This window comes from Mus pahari, chromosome 11 (genome assembly GCF_900095145.1).
Source record: "Mus pahari chromosome 11, PAHARI_EIJ_v1.1, whole genome shotgun sequence".
Taxonomy (NCBI): Eukaryota; Metazoa; Chordata; class Mammalia; order Rodentia; family Muridae; genus Mus; species Mus pahari.
This window is the reverse complement of record NC_034600.1, coordinates 74308968-74317177: the sequence shown is the minus strand read 5'-3', so window position 1 is coordinate 74317177 and position 8210 is coordinate 74308968. Positions and strand designations below refer to the sequence as shown.

General features: G+C 41.3%; 1 non-coding gene across 1 annotated transcript; it reads left to right on the top strand.

Annotated features, from left to right (window-relative positions):
* The first annotated feature begins 6307 nt into the window (after positions 1-6307).
* LOC115065065 lies at positions 6308-6437 on the top strand. Its single transcript, XR_003844862.1, has one exon. It is a non-coding gene; the product is annotated as a small nucleolar RNA SNORA17 (small nucleolar RNA).
* Positions 6438-8210: the final 1773 nt, after the last annotated feature.

Here is an 8210-nt window from a genome sequence, read left to right as displayed (position 1 = left end):
TGTTATGTGACTTACTTTCCCAAAAGTGATTTGACAGATTTATGTCTCATGCCTTGGTGACTACAGCTCTTGATCCTGAGAATCCTCCCCTGCTGAATTTTAGGCTGTGTAGAGCAACTGACTTGTATTTGTTCTGGGGGAGTGAGAACTATGCCCCATGGCCCCTTAGTGGCTCAACCCACTGAGGGGAGTTACTAAGACCAGAGGACAATGCTCTTCTTCCTGCTGTATTGCAAGTGCAATGTATTTTCTGTAACTCCTCAATGGTCTCCATCAGGATCTGCTCAGTTGTCCTTTGTGGTGACAATTGGAAAACCCAATATTGTATTACTTTCTGCACCTTCTGCATTTTCATCTTCCCATTTTCCTACTGTTATTAACTGAAATTATTCCTCAGACACATTAGTAATCTCTACATCACTGCTTTAAGCTGTGATATTTGGAAGAAAACTAGGCTAAGCTATCCAAGATCCTTTTTTTTTCTATTGTTTTCTGGTCTTATTTATCTTTTTATAGGTTTTTAGCCTTTATTAATATCTTCTACCTTTGCTTTGATAATGTGTTTTCAGTCTATAAAAGTGATATATCTTCTCAGGGACAATACAATGTCAAGTGCTGCTGACATTAGGACTATCATTTGTCTTCAAAGTGATGAATATTCATGCTTACTCATGTCATAAATGTAAACTTAAGACATTTACTGCCCCTCCTTTAACAGCCATCAATTTCTAACAGCTCCTCAGCAAGGGATAGGACTTCATGAACCCCTCTCCCACCCCTGGAAGAACTGTGATTCACTTGATCTTGTGCATGTCTAGTGAATACAGTCACATCAACTGTGAGTTCATGTGTGTAGTGACCCTGTCATCTCAAAATAATTTTTTTTTTCAACAAAAAGTCGATTTTCTCTGGATGCAAGTCCATGATAAGTTATCCACGCTTAGTGGTTAGGCCTACCCCCATAAGCTTACTAGTAACTTGAGTGAACTTGGTAGGTTTAAAGAAGAGTACATGCTGTACTGGGTAGTTTCGTGTCAACTTGACACAGCTGGAGTTATCACAGAGAAAGGAGCTTAGGTTGAGGAAATGCCTACATGAGATCCAGCTGTAAGGTATTTTCTCAATTAGTGATCAAGGGGGAAAGGCCCCTTGTGGGTGGGACCATCCCTGGGCTGGTAGTCTTGAGTTCTATAAGAGAGCAAGCTGAGCAAGCCAGGGGAAACAAGCCAGTAAAGAACATCCCTCCATGGCTTCTGCATCAGCTCCTTCTTTCTGACCTGCTTGAGTTCCAGTCCTGCATCCTTTGGTGATCAACAGCAGTATGGAAATGTAAGCCGAATAAACCCTTTCTTTCCCAACTTGCTTTTTGGTCATGATGTTGTGCAGGAATAGAAACCCTGACTAAGAACATGCAGACAGGAGGGAAGTAGTGGGTAGGTCTAGGAAGTTAGTATGGAGGAAGTAAAGGTGAGTTTGGTAAAAATACATTTTATTTATACATGAAACTCTTGGTAATGAAAAGAAATGTGAAATGGAACTTCTAGTTCTTTTGGAAAGTTACTTATGCCAAATGATGTTTTGCTGTGGCACAGAGGTGAAAGAATGTCTTGGTAAAACAAATGCATGAAAGACTGTTTTCCTGAAGCAGACACAGGGGAAAGGATGTTTGGATATAGCAGACACATGAAAGGACTCTTGATGAGGGAGTATAAATAGACAGTGGAAGACAGCACTGAACTTTGGTATGATTTGTTCTACCTCACTATTCTTTTTCCCCATTAGATATTTTACTTATTCAAATGTTATACCCTTTCCTGCTTTCCTCTCCTCCAACCCCCTATCACACCTCCCTCCCCCTGCTTCACCCACACACCCACTCCCACCTCACTGACATGACATTCCCCTACCTGAGGTATTGAGCCTTCACAGGACCAAGGGCCTCTCCTCCCACTGACGCCAGATAATGCCATCCTCTGCTACATATGCAGCTGGAGCCATGGGTCTCTCCATGAATACACCTTGATTGGTGATTTAGTCACTGGGAGCTCTGGGGGTCGGTTGGTAGATATTCTTGTTCTTCCTATGGGGTTGCAAACCCCTTCACCTCCTTCAGTTCTTTCCCTAACTCCACCATTGGGGTCCCCATGCTCACTCCAATTGTTGGCTATGATCATCCACATCTGTATTTGTCAGGCTTTGGCAGAGCCTCTCAGGAGATATCCATATCAAGCTCCTGTCAGCAAGCACCTCTTGGCATCAGCAATAGTGCCTGGATGTGGTGTCTGTATATGGGATGGACCCCCAGGTTCGGTAGTCTCTGTATGGCCTTTCCTTCAGTCTCTGCTCCACACTTTGTCCCCATATTTCCTTTAGACAGGAGCCATTCTGGGTTAAAAATTTGGAGATGAGTGGGAGGTCCCCTAACAAGGACACATGCTCCACTATGTTCATAGTAGCCTTATTTATAATAGCCAGAAGCTGGAAAGAACCCAGATGTCCCTCATCAGAGGAATGTATACAGAAAATGTGGTATGTTTACACAATGGAGTACTAATTGGTTTTAGTAGTTTCAGCTACTAAAACCAATGACTTTGTGAAATTCACTATTCTTCACTAAAGAAATGCTCGTATTGATTTACAAGTTGTGAGAATGCCTACATTGAGAGACACTTGCCCAAGACCTGCTGGTGAGGCTCCCGATGCGCTGCAGCTTGCTACTTCTGCAGCTTTGCCTTAGGCCGGTTTCTGAGCCTGGCAGCTTCTTCAGGATTGAACTACAGCTGCCTTGTGTCTGCTTACTGAAAGGACTGGACTGTAGCTGCCGGTCTGTGTCAGCATCTTCTTGCCTAGAGGACTGGTCTGCAGCTGCTGAGTTGTATTTGATGCTTGCTACAAGACTGAACTGCTGCCTAAGATGTACTCACCCTGGAAGAACTATTGCTGAACAGATCCACTTCCTCCATATCCTAATAACTTTACTTTTCTACTACCTCTGCTGGGTGGTGGCTAGAAGAGAAGTTGAACTCTTATTAGCAGTAGGTTGCAAAAATTTATGACTACAAACAAGTAAACAGAAAAAACACAGGAATACATAAAATTAAAGTTTATAGAAGACCCACACATTACACCAAGGATAGCCAAATTGTTATGTTAATCACATAGCCACTGGAGAAAACTAGGACAAATGACATGCCTCCTCTTTCTTGTAATTGCACACCAATCTGCAATTGTTTCAAAGGAAAACCTTTAAAGAAAATGATGCTTGTGTTTTCTATTATGGTGGCTCCAAATTCTTGCACACGTTACAAATAGCATTCCTTGAGCAGGTTAATATTCAAGTTAAACACCAATATCTTTGGGACCACCACACTGGAATTATGAACTCATATACAAAAGTCAACTTAGCTTTCATATTAAGGCTGTATCTTATTTCCACATGCTTTGAAAACTTTACAAACCAGGAGAAATAATTTTATATTCTATTACAGACTAAATAGCAAAAACATTCTCATGTAGTGCTTAAGTAGAAAGAAAACACACTCAAAATTCCTGATGTGTGTTGTGTACCTCTATTACAAAAGAGGCTCTATAAAGGAGTGCTTGGTTTGTATATACATATTGTTTATTTTTACCTACTTTTAAGAGGATATGAGAAAAAATTCCAATGGAAGATATGATGAGTTACATAAGGAAAAGAAAACATGTTCCTGGAGAGGTCGGCTAGCCTCTTATTTCCTGTCTAGTGAATGTTTTTGTATCACAGAAAACTATGTGTTCTGCTTTAAAATTAGTTAATTAAATGATTATAAGTTTCCAGTAGAATGCCTCATAAACTTAAAGACTCAGTTTATTCAGAAACCTTTCAAGCAAGTAGGGTTCACTTTAAAAGCTGGGGTACTGAGAACGTTTCTCTTCGTGTCATTATTTTTCGGCAGGTGTTTCTCTCCTCTGCACCTACAGTGCATTCCGAGCCCATGGTTGGCATTTGTCTCCATCATTCTCAAACGCGGTGTTTCTCTGCTTTAGTTACCCTTGGCCTGTACCTTGACCTTCGGCTGCCTGTCTCAATAAATTCAGAACGCAGGCATTTACCTTCAGCAAATATGAATGGTTCCTCCGGAAATATAGCATCCTATAAAAACCAAAGCCAAAGGAAATAGCGAGGTGAGGTCAGGTATAATTTTCTCATCACAGCCTCCCTCACTTTTTCCTTTTAGGCTCAATACTATGTTGACCTCTGTCTATTTTTATGGCTAGATTAATTCTGCGGTTTCAACGAGCCCCTATTTTCAGAATTCTGTGGCTGGGATGACCTTAAGAAGTACTGACCTCTAAAAGATAGCATGAAAAAAAATGGTTGAAACATAGAAAAAAAGAACCAATACTTCCAGGACTGGAAGACAGCTTAGAGATGATCTTACATGATTCTCCACTTTTATAAAGAGGTGGGTGAAGGAAGGACAATTGCCAGGCTTGAGTCTCTTATATGCTGAGGGTTGTGAGTCCTCAAGCTTTGGTTCTACAGGCCTGAAGTTTGGAAGTATATTCTGTCCCAAGGCATGCAAACAGCAAGAATCCCAAGCTAAGATCTGAACTACATAAAGTGACATCAGATGTAAATTGAACTTACCATTATACCATGTCCCTGTTTTGTGCCCAGGAGTGGCCCCTGACTGGGTGACTTGTGCTCTATTATGTGAAAGATTGTCTTGCTTCTCTACTGATTCTCCATGTCTATGGCTTCATTGGCCTATGGAAAGGTCCATGATGCTTATCCCTCATACATGGTACTCACTGATACATCTTCTGTGATGATGGTCTGAGTGGAGACTTTGAGAACACTTTTCACACAAACACACACTCATGCACACAAACACACACACACACACACACACACACACACACACCATTATGGAAAGCTTTTTGTAAGATAATTTAAAACTACAAATAAAGTACATTTAGAAAGTATCTGTGGATCTATATGAGCAAAATACTCTCTCTCACAGTGTGACTTTTCCTACCAATTAGGGAGATGGCATAAATGTCTTACATTCTGGGGATATTTGTTGTTAAAAATCTTATCCATAGCTTTAGATACTTGTCTTGAGGGTGCTCTCTGGAATGATTTGTCATACTAGGTTATATATGCTTCCTGAATTGTGTACAGTCTCAATCTCAGCATCCTATTTGGGGTGTTGAAAAGAGGAGCAGGAGACAAAGAAAGTCAATGTGACAAATGACAAGTTTAAGATAAGGAGATGAAGTGTGATGGGGAGGGAGCCATTGTCCTCTCCTGGTCTTATCAATTCTTTCTTCCACTCCTCTCTTCAGTGGAGCTTTAGACACTTTCGGATCACAAAATTACTCCCTGTGAGCATAATATATATGATAGCATTATTCCTGTCTGCTATTGTTTGCTTTTTAAAAAAGATATCAAATCATTGTTAGCCTTGTATAATACAGAAAAAAGTACTTCAAATAAATATCCTTTTAGAGATTTATAGGCTCTGAATGAAGAATTAAAAATTCTTATTGTCTTTCAAGGATCATGCAAATATAAGATATATAACCTTCTTATACTGAACAGAACTAACACATTACAAACAAAACAAGGTAAACGATTTGAAATATAATTATTTTTGATACAGAAATTGTAAAGACTTATTGTGTAGTTGGATGCCCATTATCTCTTCTAATTGTTACTTTCATCTCTAATTCTTAGAATTTAACCAAAAAGTAAGAAAGAAACAGTAGTATGTTCTATAAAGTAAAATAAGTTATTATTTTTTTCATTTCAAGACATCATTGGCCAGATGTATTCATATTATTATAGAATAACATCATATGAAACCAAATTTATGATGCATTAAGAAAAAGTCCCTGAATTTTTATCTTGCATCTATAGGGAGAATAATTAATTATGCAATGTGATTTATTTTAGAAAGTAAATGTCTCATGCTGGGAACGTGAGAGATTAATATTGGAAATAGCATATGGTGCAAGGTAAGTGTGATTTTTATTTTTTTAACTCTGCAGGCTGAGATGTCTGGCCAGGGTGGAAATGTGTTGGATTATGGTGAAAAAATATATATATATGTGTATACACATATTTTTTTTTCTTTTTTCTCCTCTACTGTTAGGACTTAAAGGTGTGTACTAAAGGTCTGTCTGCATTCCAAAGGATCCCACAGACCTAGGACGTCTTTGCTTGTGATCCCTTCACAGATCAGTCGTCTGGATAGATTGAAATTCCAGTCCATTGATGAGTCCACATTCTACACAGACCTTTACCAGGATATTTTCCTGGACTCTATAGAGGTGTTGCAGGTCTGCCTGCTGTGTCACATGCATGTTCGTAAGTGACAGATGGGAGAAAGGCTATTTCTATGCTCAGTGTTCTGACCTATAAACATCTGAATAATTAGTAGCCTATTACTCTCTGAAAAAGAGCAAACCTGAGAAGACTACCAGTCTGGCACTTCTAGTTCTTTAGAAAGTTAGTTATACCAAATGATGTTTTGATGGGGTACACAGGTGAAAGGATGTCTTGCAAAAGCAGACATGTGAAAGACTGTCTTACTGAAGCAGACACAGGTGAAAGAGGAAGTTTGGATATAGCAAACAGGTGAAAGGATCTGTAATGAAGGACTGTAAATTGATCCAACAGACAGTGGAAGACAAGCATTGAGCTTGATTTGGTTTGCCCTCCCTCTCTAATTTTTGCTAAAGACATGAAGGTACTGGTTCAAGCTTATGTAAACAGCATTGTTGAACTCAACTTGTGATAACTCTGACATTGAGAGAAATTCACCCAAGAACTGTTCCTGAGGTTCCCGTGGCAGTTCATCCTCGGCCCTGCCTCAGGCCAGTTGGCCAGTCTGGTAGCTTCTTCAGGATCGAACTTCAGCTGCCTGAAGTGAAAAGTTCAGGTGGGGACTGCTTGCTGAAAGGTCTGGACTGTCACTGCTGGTTCGTGCCAGGGTCTTCCTGCCTAGAAGACTGATCTGCAGCTGCTGAAGTGAATTTGGTTTTTGCTGCAGGACTGAACTACTGCCCAAGTAGATTGAGCTCTCCCCCAAAGACCTTCTGCTGAACAGGCCCACTTCCCTCAAATCCTAATAACTTTTCTTTTCCACTACATCTTCTGGTGGGATAGAGGAAAGGTCGAACCCTCGTTGAAAGTAGGTTGCAAAGTATTTATGCTTACAGAAACGAGAGGGCCTGGACGGGGAGCTGTCCTGAGACAACCACCAGTCTGGTGCCTCACAGGTCAGATGGGCTGCCAGGGTGGTAAGCAAGCTGGATACTAGAAGAACCCCACCTGGGACTACAAGCCCCAGGTAAGATTTAGCCAAGCATGGAGGATCCTCTCATGGGGCTACTTGGGTTGCCTAGGCAAGGAGCAAGCCCAAGCTGACCACCAGACAGGAAGCTAGCCTGAGGTGAGCACCAGTCCTGGCAATGCCTGCTCGGTGCCATAGCACACAAGTGTGGCATAGCATTCCTGAGAGAACCCAAGACAGTCAGAGACCATGGGTACCACTAAAAAGAGAAGTACGTATTGGAGAAATGGAAGAGAAAGAGAAAGGGAAGGATGTGGGCACAGTGAAGAAAAGCAGCAATGGTGACTCTAGGATACTGAGGAACAACCTGATGGGAGTAGCCAGTGACACCTGGGGCCTTGGCAGGGTCTTAGCCTGAGCTGCCATCAGGGACCATGCCTGAGTCTGTGGCCGTACAGTAGTAGGGATCTGTTGTCCCGAGCTAAGTTCTCGCCAGCAAGAACACACTCAGACAACCGGATTCTTCTGTGGCAAAGCTTTATTGCTACATCATGAGGAAGACCCCGAGCCCCAGAAATGGTGCAGCTTATATATGTCTTAGTGTGGCGTGTCTGCACCTGGTTGGCTGCTTGCTCATAATTTCAAAAGTACACCCCGGGATGGGTCGTGACTTGGCGCGAATTTACTCTTGCACTTGCGCACATTAATTATTTATAGTTATGAACAACAAAGGCCAACGCCATCCTGTAATGGTGATTGCTCACAGCTCTCTACATTTCCCTCTTTTTATTTTATTAAGGCAGAAGTCTGTATTAATAAAGCAAGGCTAGTCTAGGCCTGAGTTATTAGTTTGCATATTGGCTGCAGTTCCTGTCTTAGGTCATTCCTCTAATGTTACGGCCTTACCCGTCATAGGGAAGCCTTATC